Source organism: Mus musculus, chromosome 19 (assembly GCF_000001635.26).
Source record: "Mus musculus strain C57BL/6J chromosome 19, GRCm38.p6 C57BL/6J".
NCBI classification, from domain to species: domain Eukaryota; kingdom Metazoa; phylum Chordata; class Mammalia; order Rodentia; family Muridae; genus Mus; species Mus musculus.
The window spans coordinates 61,199,410-61,217,186 of NC_000085.6; positions in this window are offsets into that span (position 1 = coordinate 61,199,410).

A 17,777-nucleotide genomic window follows, 5' to 3' on the forward strand; every position below is an offset into this window, starting at 1 on the left:
AGTGAATATACCCAAACACGACACCATCTCCAGGACAAAGGAGGCACGTGCTGGCTTGCTGGGACTCCTTAACTCTGGCCAGCTCTAGGTAGGGACTTCCTGTCCTCATAGACTGGGGCAAAGGAAAGTTGGAGAAACGAGTCACCACTAGGTGTCGCCCGACAACGGTCTCGATCAACCAAACAAACCAATACAGATCTCTCATGCCACAATTCACTCACTCATTCCGTCTCTCCCAAGGGTCCTCCCTAGCTCAGGGCGGGGCACTCACGCACACATGACAGAGCAGCGTACCCACCCACCACTTCTCCCGAGTGGCACAAACGGTCCCCATCGTCCCGCCCGAACATAGCGAACACGGGCTGGACTCGGGCACCCAAAAACGAAAGTATGACAGGGAGCTGTGAAAACAGGCGAAATCATTCTCTAAGTCAAAGTACGTGACTAACGTAGGGGAACAGTGTAAGACCCCCAAACTGGGGAGACCTCCGCTAAAGTCCCAGGATGAGCTGGCCGGCACCCCAATAACTCGAGAGAAAACCACACCTGATGCAAAACTGCAAGAGGCTTTATTGTCAGCTAGCTGCTCCGTGCTGGGCAGGGGAGTTCGACCACAAGCGGTAACAGTAGGGAGCTTTTAAAGGAAAACGTGAGGAGTTGGGGGAGTTTGGCTACAGCCCTTCTCTGGCAGGTGTCCTTGGTAAATTACAAGGCATGAGGAGTGGGGAGTGAGTTTGTAGCTCTTCTTTGTGGAGTTTATCTCTGTGTCCTTGGCACAGGGAGCCAGGCTAGGTCTTTTTACAATTATCGCATCTCTGGTTGTAAGGTATAGAAACAAAAAGGCTTTTTTGCTGGCTATAGAGAACAAAGAGCTTCTTTCTGGCTATATTTTTAGAGATCAGGGAAAACAAGCTTGGGGGAACGTTTAGAGGCTTTACCTTTCAGGGAGAAACGCTTTAAGTCGGGGTCTCACAACAGCATCAAAACAGGGTGTGCAAGGAGGGAGGCAAAGATGCCTGTTCCACATTATTTAGGTCTCCTTTTCAAAAACACTTAGCCCCCTAGAGTTTGTTGTTACTTTCTGGGCTTTATTGCCACCACTGATGCCTGGCCCCCCTTTGGAAGATTAAATGCTGAGTTAGAGCAAATTAAAAGAGCAATGAGATGGTTAAAATTCCCATTTGTAATTTATTTGCAGGAGTCTACCTGCATATTACAGAATACCAAAAGAGGGTGCCAGAACCTATTAGAACCCACCACGTGGCTTCTGGGAATCGAACTCAAGATTCTGAAAGAGCAGCAGACGGGTCTCTTGCTGTCTGAGTATCTCCAGTCTCTAAGGCTAGAATCTTTACTGAGAAATTCACGTTTAAAACAGCCCAAATATAATGTAATAAATAGAGAATTGCAGTAAAAGAGTAAATTCTAATAACAAAGATATTTGGCTGGCTCTTCTTGTGCTGTTTAAGGCTTGTTGTAAATAATAAAAGTTGTTTGTCTTTTATCCAAAATGCAAATATCAAGGTGGGGTAAGAACCCAGTTTGAACTTAAAGTTTTCTACCACATATCTGTGTTGCTATTGTTTCACATAACTAGGAGGCTCCTCAGACATAAGTCTGAAACAGTACAATGGATCATTTTGAAGAGGTGGGACAGGGCTGATTTGATCTATATTTGGTCTATTGTTTTAAATGACAAATAAGCCAATCATTTTATTTTTTGTTATTTTTAATTAAAAGGCATAAAAGATAACTATAATTAATAGTTCTCAAACTCCTTCTGTATGACAGCATAGTAGTTAATTTTGGTTTATTTGAGATGGAGTTTCTCTGCCTAGTGTTGATAGACAGACAGACAAACAGACAAATTGTTTGTTTTCTTGTTTGTTTGTTTTTTGAGGAATGTTGTCTAGTGCCTATACAAGCACAGACACAAGAAATAAATAAGCAAAGATCTTTGATTCACAAACCTGGGGTGGGTAATAAGTAAGGCATGTACACACACATGTGGGGGTGAGAGTGCATGAAACAATTTTAACAGCCTCCCATGAATGTCTCTTTTATCTGACTTTGAAGGAGAGACTGAGCAAAGCTGTAGCAGTGAATACCACAGAAGTTTGGAGAATCAGGGACCAGAGTGATTTACTACACCAGCAGTTATTACAGACATTAGGTATTCTGACCTCATCCTTGCCTACTAAAAGTAATGGAATTGGCACACATGGATCAAGGGCACAAGAAATTTGCAATCCTAAAAATAAATAATCCCATCCATAACTCTAATTTTAGTAGATCTGACCCCTTCACCTGGCTTCTGAAGGCATCAGACATGCACAGGGTTCACAGGCACACAGAGAGTCAGGTAGCCAGGCAGATAGTAAGGAAGGAAGGTGGGCAGGCAGGCTTCCCCCACAAATGCACACACACAAAATACACAATACAATCAGATCAACGGGCATGTTGGCCAGCATTGGGGCCTAGGCCTGACACAGGAATTATCAATCAGGGCCACAATTCAGGTTTTGGAGCTGAACTGTGTCTTTGAGTTAAGCATCTACTGGGGTTTTATGTCTAAAATCCACAAATATCTGTGCCAACTTATTCCATCAATCTGGATTTAGGGATAGGAGATTTCTGTAGGAACATGTCTTTGATCTTCACATATCCTGCTCCCATTAATTGGGGTATTCAACTGTGCAAGGGGCTTGCCTTGTCTAACATTCATGTCTTAACTCACCAACAGGGATTTCATTTACCCATGCATATGTCTCTACTGCCATCTGTAGGATATCACTTCCCAGGGAGGTCTTGGGAACTTACACTTTATTGGAATCCTACTGAAAATGGAAGTTTTATCCCAAATAGGTTTGCTGTTGTTTTTGTTTGTGTGTTCGTTGTTTTGTTTGCTTGTTTTTGTCAGTGCAGGTATCTCTCTTATGTTGTGGTACATCTCCAGGGGAACTTATAAAAGCAAGTAAACACCATAAAACGTTATACATGGGTTCAGGAAATGCTTCTGGTTGGTTGGTTCAGGTTCAAGCTTATTGTGGGTAACTATAAACAAAGCAGTTTACCTGACTTCTATTGTGATTGGTTTCCAAGGGCACAGAACTAACAGAATATGGAATGAACTTGGGCATGTGAATGTTTCCTAGTTCAAGCAGAAACAACATAAGGAAAAGTTTTTTTTTTTTTTTGTAATAATCGTAACAGCACAAAATGGCTGGCTTAGTAGGTAAGAGTTATCTAAGCCTTAACTATTCTTAACTAAGCCTTAACATTTTACCTAGGCCTTAATATTCCATCTAAGCTTTAATATATTCTTTAGACCTTAACATCCCATCTTGGCTTTAATGTTTTCCCTAGACCTTAACAGCCAGCAGCTTTTCACTCTAAGCCACCATACATGCATGTATGTGTATATGGATGGATATATTATTATTATATATTATTATGGATATATTATTCCCCAGTGCTGGCATGCACCACTATGCCCCCCTTTGTTTTTCTTTCTTCTTCTCTTCCTATATTCCTTTCCATTCTTTCATCCCAGGAAGACTTTGTGGGTATTTGTTTTCTCTTTCTGTGAATTTATTGAACATTGACCTCATATATATGGAAGGCAGCATGCGAAAGGCAATCATCTTGATTGCTAACTCCACCAAGATGGAATTAACCATGTGACTTCAATGCCATCTCAGTTGATGTAACCAACCATGTAACATAAACCAGAATGGCAGCTGAACGTTGAACCCAGAAAGTTTTTTGGTTTTGATTTATTGCTAGTCAGTTTCTAAATGTATCTGTGTGTGTGCCTGTCTCTTTGTCTATGTGTATTGCTGTGAAAGCAGGCACCTGTATGTGTGTATGCGTGATAGTGCAGGCATATGATGGAGGTGTGGTGAGTAGGTAACACCCAAAGTCTATGTGGGTTTCAGTGCCACAGAGGAAGCTCCATGCCATTCAGTCCTCATTGTTTGTTTAGTGTGTGTGTGTGTGTGTGTGTGTGTGTGCGCGCACACATTAGTTTCTTGTTTACTTAGTGTTTACTTATTTAAAACAGTGTTTCTTAGGAAAGGGTTCTATCTGCCAGGAAGACTTTGAAATTCAGAGATGTGCCTGCCTCAGCCTCAAGAATGATGGGATGTCAGGAGGCAGAGGCAGGCAGATTTCTGAGTTCGAGGCCAGCCTGGTCTACAAAGTGAGTTCCAGGACATCCAGGGTTATACAGAGAAACCCTGTCTCAAAAAAACAAACCAAAAAAAGAAAAAAAAATGGGATGAAGGGAGTGTACCACCACACCCATGTTGGCTTGCTTTTCTTTCTTAATTCCATGGAGATATTTTTTTTTTATTGTTTGTTCTTCTGCTGCCCCTCTCTGTCTCTCACTGTGTCTGTGTCTGTGTGTGTGCACACGTGTATGTGCACATGGTTGTGTGTGTGTTTGTGTGAATGTGTGTATCGCAGTCTAGCTGTCTGACTTTCTATGTCTTTGGGTATGGAGGGAATATGTTGACTATGAAGCTATGATACAGATACTTTGTAGATCACAGTTCAAAAGTTTTCAATAACCTTGTGAAGAAGAAAGAGAAAGAGAGAAAGATTGAGAGAGATACAAAAGACTTTAAAATCAGCACCCAAGCTTTTCTTGTCCTATCCCAACTGCCAACAACCACCAGAACTTGCTTTGCACTGTGTACTAGGACAGCAGTATGTTCACTGCTGAAATTTATAGCTCTAAGTCCCTACCTTAAGAAAGAAAAGCAGTGAATGCTGAGGTACAAAAACATTGAAAACTTCTTTAATAAAATCCAATATTCTTTCATGATCAAAGCTCTATAGCCAATAGTACTAGATGGGTTATGTCTCTATAAAATAGAGACCAGAATCATTTTGCCTCATTTTGCTTTGTGTCTAGGTTTCTTTTTGTGTAGCCCTGGCAGCCCTCAAATGTGGTTTGTAGACTAGGCTAGCCTCAAACACAGAGATCCATCTATGTCTTCTACCACTACCACCACCACTTTCTGGCAAGAACTAGAACCTGAAATAATAAAAAATGAGAATCTCAGTCAAGCATGGTAGCATACCTTTAACAAGCAGGCATATATCTGTTTTTAGGCCAGACTCGTCTACAGAGGAAGTTGGAGGACATCCAGGGACCAGAATGAGTTACTACAACAGTAGCTATTTCACTGAAAATATAGATTCAGAGTGTAGGGATTCTGACCCTATCCTTGCTTAATAAAAGTAATAACAGTGATCACAGATCGAGGGCATAAGAAATGTACGAATTCCAATATGCTTTTGTTATCTTCATCTGAATAACACTGCAAGGTTGCCTTCCTTGTTCTTTAAAGCTCTCTGTCTTTCGGGATGCTTACTCTCCTATCTAGACTGAGTTCACTGTAGAAAACAGACTTTTGGGAAAAGCATGTTCCTGGCTGTGTGGGCCAATGCTGAGAGAGGCAAACCAGGAAATGGACAGCAGGTATGGAAGACATGGTGGTCTAACCTGCTATCTATATCCAACTAAGTGCATGCTTTGTAAATGTTTTGTGTTCTCTCTCTCTCTCTCTCTCTCTCTCTCTCTCTCTCTCTCTCTCTCTCTCTCTCTCTCTCTCTCCCTCTCTCTCTCTCTCTCTCTTCCAAATGCTTGATCCCCTGTTTTGAGAGCATGGGTGTCTTAGACAGGGTTTCTATTCCTGCACAAACATCATGACCAAGAAGCAGTTGGGGAGGAAAGGGTTTATTCGGCTTACACTTCCATACTGCTGTTCATCACCAAGGAAGTCAGGACTGAAACTCAAGCAGGTCATGGAGCAGGAGCTGATGCAGAGGCCATGGAGGGATATTCTTTACTGGCTTGCTTCTCCTGGCTTGTTCAGCCTGCTCTCTTATAGAACCCAAGACTACCAGCCCAGAGATGGTCCCACCCACAAGGGGGCTTTCCCCCTTGATCACTAATTGAGGAAATGCCTTACAGTTGGATCTCATGGAGGCATTTCCTCAACTGAAGCTCCTTTCTCTGTGATAACTCTAGCTGTGTCAAGTTGACACAAAACTAGCCAGTACAATTGACCCCTTGTCAACTTGACACACAAACACATCACTAGTAAGCCTCAACCCTTACATTCCTATTCATCCCCAAGATCTAAATAACTTTAAACATCCCACAGTCTTTACATATTCTTAAATTTTCAATCTCTTTAAAATATCCATCTCTTTTAAAATCCAAAGTCTTTTTACAATGAAAAGACTCTTAACTGTGGGATCCACTAAATAGTTTCTTCCTTCAAGAGGGAAAATATCTGGGCACAGTCACAATAAAAAACAAAAATCAATCTCCAACCGTCCAATGTCTGGGATCCAACTCATGATCTTCTGGGCTCCTCCAAGGGCTTGGGTCACTTCTCCAGCCATGCCCTTTGTAGCACAGACGTCGTCCTCTAGGCTCCAGATGCCTGTACTCCACTTCTGCTGCTCTTGGTGGTCATCTCATGGTACTGGCATCTCCAAAACACTGCATGACCCCTTCAGTCCTGGGCCAGCAATTGCAACTGAGGCTGCACCTTCACCAATGGCCTTCCATGGCCTCTCACAGTGCCAAGCCTCAGCTGCTCTGTGTGACCCCTTCATGCTTTCAAAACCAGTACCACCTGGGTGACTCTTACACATTACCAAGTCCCACTGTAGCATGATGTACAACTTTGGTTATCTCTGGAACACAGCCTCTGTGCTCTCAAAAAACACTTCCCAGAAGATGTCACCTCAATGATGCTGGTCTCTTCTTAATCACCACTAATTTATTAGCTCCAGCTAACCAGCATCAATAGTCCCAGTAATACAAAGGTTTCACTTTACTGGTTCTGGTATCTTGTTAATCACAGCTGATTCTTCAGCCCCAGCTAACAAGAACCACAGAATCTTCACAACCAAAGTAACAATGGCCCTGAAAAGAGTCTTTAATTTTCCCTCTGAAATTTCACAAGCCAGGCCTCCATCTTCTGCACTGTTCTCAACATTATCTTCCAAGCTCCTACACAATATCTGACAGAGCTCTTAATACCGAATGGATCTTCTAGCCCAAAGTTCCAAAGTCCTTCCACAGTCCTCCCCAAAATATGGTCAGGTTGTCACAGGAATACCCCACTTTGCTGGTACCAATTTGTCTTAGACAGGGTTTCTATTCCTGCACAAACATCATGACCAAGATGCAGTTGGGGAGGAAAGGGTTTATTCGGCTTATACTTCCATACTGCTGTTCATCACCAAAGAAGTCAGGACTGGAACTCAAGCAGGTCAGGGAGCAGGAGCTGATGCAGAGGCCATGGAGAGATATGCTTTACTGGCTTGCTTCTCCTGGCTTGTTCAGCCTGCTCTCTTATAGAACCCAAGACTACCAGTCCAGAGATGGTCCCACCCACAAGGGGGCTTTCCCCCTTGATCACTAATTGAGGAAATGCCTTACAGTTGGATCTCATGGAGGCATTTCCTCAACTGAAGCTCCTTTCTCTGTGATAACTCTAGCTGTATCAAGTTGACACAAAACTAGCCAGTACAATGGGAAACCAAAATTACACTGGGTGGTGAGCAGAGTAACTAGAGTACTCACCACGAGAGTAGTACACTGTCTAGTAGGCTCTAAGCTATTTGGCTGATGCCTCTGGGCTCTTGGAATCATTTCAGGATCTCTCCTCCTCTTACTTACTGTACCCTGCACATGGATCTCTCCAAGCCAGAAGCAAAGGGTCAACAAGGGCAGAAAGAATGAATGTATTTCCACCACCAGTGACATCCAAGCTCCTCCTTACACACCACTAGACTGTCTACCTGTTTGCTTTGCCCCAAGGACACAGGCAGTCCTCAGTTGAGAATCTCCATGATGTTTCCAATTTTCTCTCTGACTGCATCTGATGCCTGGCTGACCCTTGGGAAGACCAAAGGAAGAAGGCTGGCTGTGTGGATGGTGGCAACATGAGCCTATCTATGAAGGCAGACAAGACAAGGTCAGTCTTATATCTATTATTTATTTTTCTCTTCATTTCATTAGTTGATGGCCAATAGCTCCTGAGATCAGTACCTAGATCAGGCCTGCCTCCAGTTTGCAGAGTTCTAATGAAAGAAAGAAAATTAAATTCAAGGCCCATGATTCATACGGCTCATGATGACTAGTCAGAAGGTTTTACAGGCCTAAGACAGCGACCAGACAGGCTGTCACAAAGGCTGTTAAGTCATTCCAGGGACTGACTGGCCATAAAAGATAAGAGAGGCATGCAAGGACAATCTCCAGACAAGCCCAGTTGAGTAATGGGCCATCTGGTCTGGTCTCCTTCTGATATGGCTTGAGTTTAACCAGATGCTCTGCCCACAAAGATAAGCACCCTCTCTCTAGAGTTGCTGTGGTCCCGACCCGCATGTACCACTTGCTGATGTTTAAACTGTCCAATTGTGTGTAACCGCTCCAATCTCCCCTATCCCCCGACTTTTTTCCTATTAAAACCCCTAACTTTTGAGCCTTGTGGTCGACTCCTCTGTCTCCTGCGTGAGATACGTGTAGGCACGAAGCTCCATCATTAAACTGCCTCGTGTGTTTGAATCAAGCCTGTCTCTCGTGATTCCTTGGGTGTGCGGGCCATCTCGGGACTTGAGTGGGGGTCTCCCCACTGGGGTCTTTCACTACCTGCCTCTGCCTACTCTGTGATTCGACTGAAGACACGTAGAACCACACCTGACTTTCTTTCATTGTACATGCAGTTTAATTTCAAATTTTGTTCTTGACTGAGAGAGGGAGAGAAAATTGTGGATTATGTTTCAATTTCTTCAGTAACTGGGTGGTTGGCCACAGGCTGTGATTAACTTTCTGTAAGATAAAGCATAATGGCACTAACCATATAACAGAGACTTCCACTAAGCACTCTGATTATCATCACACCTCTTTTAAAAATTAAACTCGATAGCAACACCAGGCTTCCAAAGTGGTTTGTTTGTTTCATTTTCTTTTTCTTGAGGTTCTCTTTTTGTTAGAACTCAGCGTCAAGGTAAAACAGGAAAAAATGACCCAAAGTGATCAATGTGTCAGCCTCTGAATTCTTTGCCCTTTCTTTTTTGTTTTTGTTGTTCTCTGTGCTTGCTATCCTCTGGATGATAGGGATGTAAATCCAGTTTACATGTGCTGTCTTGTAAGGAGGCTTCACTAACATAGAAAGTACCCTTGAAATAAAATGAGAATCAAAACAAGGACTTGTAATAAAATATATGCACAAAATAAAATTTCTATTATTAAAAAAATCCCACATCCCCCCCCCCAAAAAAACCCAACAGCAACACTTTACTGACTGGACGAGTTCCTTTTCTGCATATGCAACCACTCCCTGATAGCTAGGTAGTGTGCAGCTCTGTCCTAGTTGGAATATCAAAGTTAAGAAAATGGGAAGCCACTTATTCTATTATGTGAGGCCATCATCAGTACTAGGTAGTCTTACATATATCAAAGGACAGTGAGTTGTAAAACATTCACACTAAAATTATGACTGATTTCATGCAGAAAACTTGCCACTGGAAAGACATAGCTCAGAATTTAAGAGCACTCAATGCTCTTCCAGTCCTAGGGCAACTGACACCCTTCTTGTGGCCATAGTGGCCACCAGGCTTTCTCAAATAGTTCACAGACCAACAGACATGCAATCCCCTAACACATACAGGGAGATGTAGTTGGGTGTGGGGCAGGGATAGGTGTTGAGGAAGAACTGAGCTTGCTTGAACAAATATATAACTGGAAATTTTATTATTTTATTTACTTCATATTATTGAGTGTACAGCGCAAGAGGGAAAATGGGCTGCACACTTAGGGTACCACCTGTGGGGCAAGAGGAAGGACCATCTTCCCCTTTGAGATTGATTCATCCCTTGGGAGGGAGGGTAGTCAGCCCAGATGTGCTGGTATGTATTCCTGGTTATTTATCAAAAAGACTTTGATTCTGACCTTTCTTCTGATTCTCCAGGACAGGCTGGGAACCCAGCACATATAGAAAGGAAAACCACATCAAGCAAGCCAGCATGCAGGAAAAAACAAAATCAAAAAATATCTGTTAAGTTGAACCCAACAAAGCAAGCTCACATTCCACAAATCTGAGAGCCTAAGACTCATCTCTGGCTGGAAGGAGAGAACTGAGTGTAGCATACATAGAGAGTCAATCATCTCAGAGTCTACACTCACCCAGCCCTGACGTTTATTTCACTAGGCCACAGCATCTAGCACCTCACTTTGTTCTACATAATCATGGTGGCTGGAGCATTTAATCTCAGCAATCAGATCTCCACTTTCTAGATTAGCATGATCTCTGGAGTGAAAAGAATTAGATGAAGAAAATAAACTGAATATTTCTTTGTTAGACAGTTATGTTTTAAAGGACAACAGTTTGACATTCAAAGCCTCTAGTTCACTATCACCTTCCTCACATATCTAAGCCAATGCTTCCTAATGACTGCCTCTTTCTCCATGACTGGTCCCCACCTCTGGGTGGTAAGTGTGTGAGTGTGTTAGTGTGTGAGTGTGAGTGTGTGTGTGTGTGTGTGTGTGTGTATGTACAAGCGAGCATACGTGTGTGTGCACAGGACTACCATCACTTGAGGATTAAATATAAACAAACAAGACAGGAAAGCTGGAGGAACCATAGACATAGCCAAATATTTTCTCTCTTCTTTTCATAGAAAGAAAGAAAAAAAAAAAAGCTGCCACTGTAGCAATATCTGCCACCATCACTACCACCACCACCACCACCACCACCACCACCAACAACAACAACAAAAAGATACTTGTCAATCTCCTTTTGTTATAATAATCAAAATTAAGCCGGGAGTGCTGGTGCACGCCTTTAATCCCAACACTTGGGAGGCAGAGGCAGGTGGATTTCTGAGTTCGAGGCCAGCCTGGTCTACAGAGTGAGTTCCAGGACAGCCAGGACTACACAGAGAAACCCTGTCATGAGAAAAACAACAAAAAAATTAAAAATAAAAAACCCCACAAAGTTTCATTTTCAACTCTGCATTTATATAGGCAAAATCTACAGGCCCATCATTTGTTTTAGCTGGATTGAGTTGCAAAGCAAGCTCAGCAGGCTGTCAACTACTCAAAGCTCAGGTGGGAAAATGCAAATGAGATGAGGCCAAGTGCCAACTCCAGCCAGGTTGTAAAACCTTTGGAGGTTTGTTTAACCTATTCAAGGCTCAGGGAAGGGCACAATTCTCCTTTTCATTTTTTAAAGATGAGCTGGATGGGGACACAAGATTTACATGTTCTCCACAATCCCTAAGAAAATGTGACTCTCATCTGGTAGAAAATTTGGGGGCAATGACTACCAGCTGGATATGCACAAAACCAAAACTAGAAGAGAAACAACTCAAGGAGCAGGACATCTCAACCTCAGCACTATTGGCATTTGTGGCCAGATGCTGAGATGGGTTCCTTGGCATGTAACTTATGTTGTTGCATAAGGCCTTACACCCAGACGATCCCTAACACTTGCTCCAAGGGCTCCATTGTCATTATTTTAAAATTCTTAATGGTCTTTAAACTTGTAAGTGAAATACAGGAGGACAAAAGAGTTATGTCTGTGAGCAGGGCACATGCTAGATAGTCATGGCCATGGTCGTCATTACCCTGTTTGAAGGCTAGTGTTTCAATGTCTTATGAGCACAGAATTCTATTGGATCCATGGTACATGAAAGTTCAGTGACAATCAGAGCAAGCAGAAAAGCAATGTGTGGTTACACTTGTAACTGAGAAAGCCATTAATTCTCAACTTTCCTAATGCTCCAACACTTTAATATAGCTCCTCCTGTAGTGGTGACCACCAATCATAAGATTATTTTCATTGCTATTTCATAAATATGAATATAGAGTACAGTTATGAATTTTAATGCAAATATCCGTGTTTTCTGATAGTCTTAGACAACCCGTGTTGAAAGGGTCAACCACAGAGGGATCTTGACTCATAGGTTGAGAGTCCTTCATAGCTGTTAAGGTTTGTTTTTGCTGTGTATTATAATGCTGAGTATAGGTCTCCAAGACCTGGAGTATGCACATAGACCCAAGTGGCGCTATGTGGCCTTGTTCCGAAGTTATTTCTGCTGGGTAAATAAAGATGTCAATAGCCAATAGGTGGGCAAAAAAGGCATAGGTGGGGTTTAGAAGACATAGCTGGGATTTAAGCTTGAGATCAGAGGAGAACCACAAGAAGAAGGTAAAGGAGGAAGGAGAAGCTTCCCTACTGTTGAACCATCTCTCCAGTCCCAGGAATGGTTTATTTTGCCTCATGGTTTCAGAAGAGTATAGTTCACATTATGTGACAAAACATTTTTGGGGAGATGTGTCTACTTACTTCAGATAAGGAGCCAACCAACAGGTCAAAGTATGGATACTATAAAAATCATACTTGGTGAGCCAGTGACTTTTATTGGTGTTATTTACAGAAGCATGGGTGAGGGGTTACTTACAGGAGCAGAAATGACACATGGACAGTTCTATCACCAAAGCCTACCCCAGCACTGTGACAGCTTATGAAAGCTAGGAACCTGGAGCACACTGCACAGCCTGCAGGCAACTCAGAGGATTGAAGAGTGTCCTTTCTAAGTGACTCAGTTGGCCTAAACCTTTTCTAAGTAGCTGGGCTTGTTACTGCTTCTTCTAGGCAGCTAGTCTGGCCTCAGAGTCTACTTTGTAGCTTGACTGGTCTGAGAGTGAATCTAGGTCCTTCTTTATTACTTACTCAGGTAGGCAGAGGCCTAGTGAAGCTGGTTAGTTTCAGGGACTTCCTGAAGTTATCTAGAGTTGTTCACCTCCCTGTTTAAATGGCTTCCCCGGAGCATGTTATATTTCAGTCTCAAAGGAACCTATTACATCAAAGTCTTTGGTGAGGAAGGAGTCATAACAGCAGGACTGTGAGATAGCTGGTCACATTGCATCTACCGTAGAAAGCAGAGAGAAGATAGCTTCTGAAACAGTTCACTCTAGAACTCCAGATTATTGGAAGGTGCCAGCCACATTCAGGGTGTGTCATCCCCACTCAGTTAATCCTCTCAGGAGGGATGCTCATAGACCTGTCCAGAGACATGTTTTCTGGGTGATTCTAAATCCAGTAAGGTTGTAAAAAATTACCCATTGCACAGGTAAGGTGCTTTGCTCACAGCATCATTTGCTCCACTCCTGTACTTCCCTGATACAAAACTGAGCTAGACTCCAAGGACAAGAAACACTTTCTCTTGTTTTATTTGCATTTATAGCCCAGTGTCTAGGTGGTCCAGGGAAAGAGGGAGGACAAAGGAAGATGCCAGAGAAAAGGGAAGAAGAAAGCAGCTATAGACCTCTCTAATGTTGCAAGTGTAGTAAATGTCACTCTCTGTCATTTTTATTTCTAGATGTCTGTTAAGTAAACACAACAAATAAATTCCAGTCCCTTGTAGAAATGTTTGTCAGTGAAGTGGTGTCTTCCCTGCTTAGATCAGTTGCCAAGCCTTACTCTGAACCCCAAGCTGGGTTGCACCATTTCTCTGGAGGTTAATTCTTATTGTAGTTGCTACACACTGGACCTTCTAAAATACTGCCATGTACCTACTATGTTCTTAGCTGTGGTAGTTTGCGACTATGTAGGAACTCAGTGACTGACCATTACCATTAGAGCACCTCCCCATGCCCTCTCCTGACAACCATAATATAAATGGTTTTGGAGACAGAGGTTTGCCAAAGGGATCACAACTCACAGATTGAGCTACAGATAGATCCAGCATTCATTCTATCATCTATCTATCTATCTATCTATCTATCTATCTATCTATCTATCTATCTATCTATCTATCATCTATAAAAATCTCTAACTGTTCCTATTGTTTGAGTGTGAAATGTGCCTCAGGATTATGTGTAGTTGATTTGAACATTTGACATCTTCAGTCCAGATTCCACCTGCTCCCGTTTACTGACTGCACGACCCTGAACAGGTTAATGACTTTTGGTGCTTCATTTTATTCAGCTGTATATGATGACTATAGTATTACCTATTTCTTAACATTACAATGAGTAATTGAGTTAATACATGTTAAAGAACATATGCTTTGTATAAGAGGCCAGAGATCTATGTCCAATATCTTCCAGTTGTACTCAATTTTGAGTACAACCTTAATTTTGAGTCAGAATTTCTCACTGAACCTGGAGCTTGCCATTTGGATGGACTGGCTGACTCCTAGGATCTGTCTCTTGTGAGACAAAGTGTTGAAGTTAGAAAGAAATGTGCAGCACTGCACCTGATTTAATGTGGATAAGGATCTGAACTTAGGTCCTCATACTTGCAAAGAAATTACTGAGCCGTATCCCCAACCCTTAAAAAATAAACAAACAAACCAAACTTTAAAAACTCTCTCTCTCCCTCCTCCCCTCCCTTCCTTTCTTCCTTTCTTCCTTCCTTCCTTCCTTCCTTCCTTCCTTCCTTCCTTCCTTCCTTCCTTCCTTCCTTTCTTTCTTTCTTTCTTTCTTTCTTTCTTTCTTTCTTTCTTTCTTTCTTTCTTTCTTTTATTCTTTCTTTCTTTCCTTTCTCTTCTTCTCCTCTTCCTCTCCTTTGCCTTCTCTGTTTCCTTCTTCTTCTTCTTCTTCTTCTTCTTCTTCTTCTTCTTCTTCTTCTTCTTCTTCTTCTTCTTCTTCTTCTTCGTCCTCCTCCTCCTCCTCTTTCTTCTTCTTCTTCTTCTTCTTCTTCTTCTTCTTCTTCTTCTTCTTCTTCTTCTTCTTCTTCTTCTTCTTCCTTCTTCTTCTTCTTCTTCTTCTTCTTCTTCTTCTTCTTCTTCTTCTTCTTTCTTCTTCTTCTTCTTCTTCTTCTTCTTTAGAGGCAAGGTTTATCTGAATAGCCCTGGTTTTCCTGGAACAGTCAGTCTGTAGATTAGGCTGGCCTCAAACACAAGAGATCTACCTACCTCTGTCTCCAGAGTTCTGGGATTAAAGGTGTGTTACCATTGCCTGTCTTCTGACACTTTTTTAAATGTTGTCATAAGATAAAATAGAATTAGTTTTTATATTTAGATTTTTGAATGAAATTTGGTTGGCCACCAAAATTTATTTGACTTTCTAAATAGTTTCTCTGAATGTCTAGACTAAAAAAAAAAAACAAAAAAAAAAAACAAAAAAAACTGCTTAGAATGATGGCCTCTCTTTAGTCTTTTTAAAAATTATTTATTTATTTATTATATGTAGGTACACTGTAGCTGTCTTCAGACACTCCAGATTTCCTTATGGATGGTTGTGAGCCACCATGTGGTTGCTGGGATTTGATCTCAGGACCTTTGGAAGAGCAGTCGGTGCTCTTAACCATCTCACCAGCCCCTCTCTTTAGTCTTAATGTGTATGTAAGATTTATTTTTTATTTTTCAATCTAAAGAAGATAGTAAGTGAATATCCCCAGTGGTGTACACATCACAGTTGGAAGGAAATTTCCAGGCCATTACTAGGTTCAGTTCTCCATTTCTATGAGTAAAGCATTTAATCTTCAGTATACATTCTGTCAAGTTCTGGAGGGCAAACCAAGATCAATGCCAGTAGCCTCATGGGGATCTATGGGATTGACTGTCCAACAGCTCACAAAGAGTATTTAATTTCTAACACTATATTTGTATTTGTGAGACAATAGTGCCTATTATGAGAATCAAAACCTGTTAGTAAGTAACTCTGTTTATACTCGATCTATCTTGTGAGAGACCAAACTGTAGGAAACCAGACCTTCAACAACTCCCACCCTGAGATCGAACTGACCCTTTGATGGGAGCCCAGTCACCCCCTCCTCCTTATCTCGACCAGGCGCCTGGGACTGTTTAGATAGAGCCAGCATTCCAAGATAAGCCGCAAGATGTTTGAAGCCTGCACTCAGCATCCGCCCCGGGTGTCTATCCCTCTCTCTGTGCTTTGATCATTCCCCCTCGGCCCCTCCCTATTTTCTCTCACTGTGTGCTTATAATCAGGCTCCCAGCTTCCATTAAACAGACCTTGACAACCCTTTGCTTGGTCTTGCTTCCTTTTCTCGTCCATTTCTCTTTCAGGCTTGGTCCCCCTCGACTCCACGAATAACTAGGTTCCGAGGGTCAGGATACTATCTATATCTATCTATCTATCTATCTATCTATCTATCTATCTATCTATCTATCTATCTATCTATGCAATCTATGCAGGTTCTACAATAGTTAACTTCTAGATGGCTTTTCAATTTTTTTTTAAATGTTAGCATACATCCCAGAATCCCACTTAGTACCTTGAACAGTGATCTGAATTTATTTAAGGAGTAAATCCCAGATCTTCTACAGCATACTAACTCTGTTCACTTTTAAATTATTTGATATGGGCACCTTACTTAAGTAAATATTATAGTACAATGTTGAAAAATCATCAAACTATAGCAACTAGTTTGACCTCCATTCTGCCTCAGATTCAAAGGAAACAGAAGAAAATGCTCTTTCATAAATTGGATTTTTTGGTGGGGCCATGACTACATTTGTCTGGACAAGCCAGCCCTCAACACTGGGCACCTTTTTAGAAGGTTTCCTGAGTATATTTGTGAAGATGGTGAATTGTTGAAGAGAAGCAGGAAACCTGCCACTGCACTTTCCTGCCCCTTGCTCAGAGCTCCCCTCCCCTTTCTCCTTTCCTCAGCATAGATGCCTTTCAGAGATGGCAAACAGAGGGCTCAGCCTGATGCCAGAATATTCCCCTTTTCATGGTGGCTCTCCCTCTCCTTAACGAACCCCCACACCCACACCCACCCCCAGGCCCTCAGGCCCAGGAAGTGGCAGATGCCAGCTTTGGGAACAGACAAATGGCAACACATCCCTGCCTCTGTGTCACCAAGGCTGGCACTCTCCTTGATAGATAACATTTCTCCTGTGCAGATGGCTCCTGTCCTTAAAGGAAACAAGAACCAAACAGCCTTGAAAATTCAAGTGGCTCAGTTTTGAGCCATGAGAGAAGGGTGTTTAAGTGTTTCCAGACAGCTGTGACCAGATTGTAAAAACACACTAGCTCCTGATAGCACCATAAAGTTACTTTCCAGGTCAGAAAGAGTCCCCCCTCCCAACTGCACGATTCTGCCTCACTGTCTGAACAAATCAGATTTGAAGAATGGCTTTCCTTGTCACCTCCCCAAAGCTGGAGAATCCCTGCTTATGTATATGAGCATATAAAAACTCCAAGCCCCTGGATTGGAGCATTGCATTCCTAACATGCACAGTCGGAAAGGGTTAAGATCCGGGTCTGACTGAATAAAGGTTCTCTTTGTTATATTACATCAGACTTGCAATTACTAGAGTTCTTCCGGGGTTCCCAAGAACTGGACATAACACTGTCTGCTTCGATTCTCATAAACATCATTTTTTTCTCTTCTGTGGTCTCCCAGAGGAAGAGTAAACAGGCAGGGATCGGCACTTTCAAATCCTTTTTTCTAATTGGAAGAACCATAAGTCAACCCATGACTTGAGAAGAAAAAGCTGGTAAAATATAACTTTTAAAGAAAAAATATACCGCCAGGCAGTGGTGGTGCATGCCTTTAATCCCTTTAGGTCTCCTCTGACCCCAAGCCCAGAACACCAAGCCCTGCCTTTGTTAATTCTGCCAAGCTATGGACTGTAGGCATCTTAATTCACCAGTCAGAAATAACTTGGGGGCAAGGTCACATGTCCTGACCCGCAGGACAGTCGAACAGAGACTTGAGAGGTACCTGGAAGAGAATGGGGGACAAAGAAACACAGAAAACGGA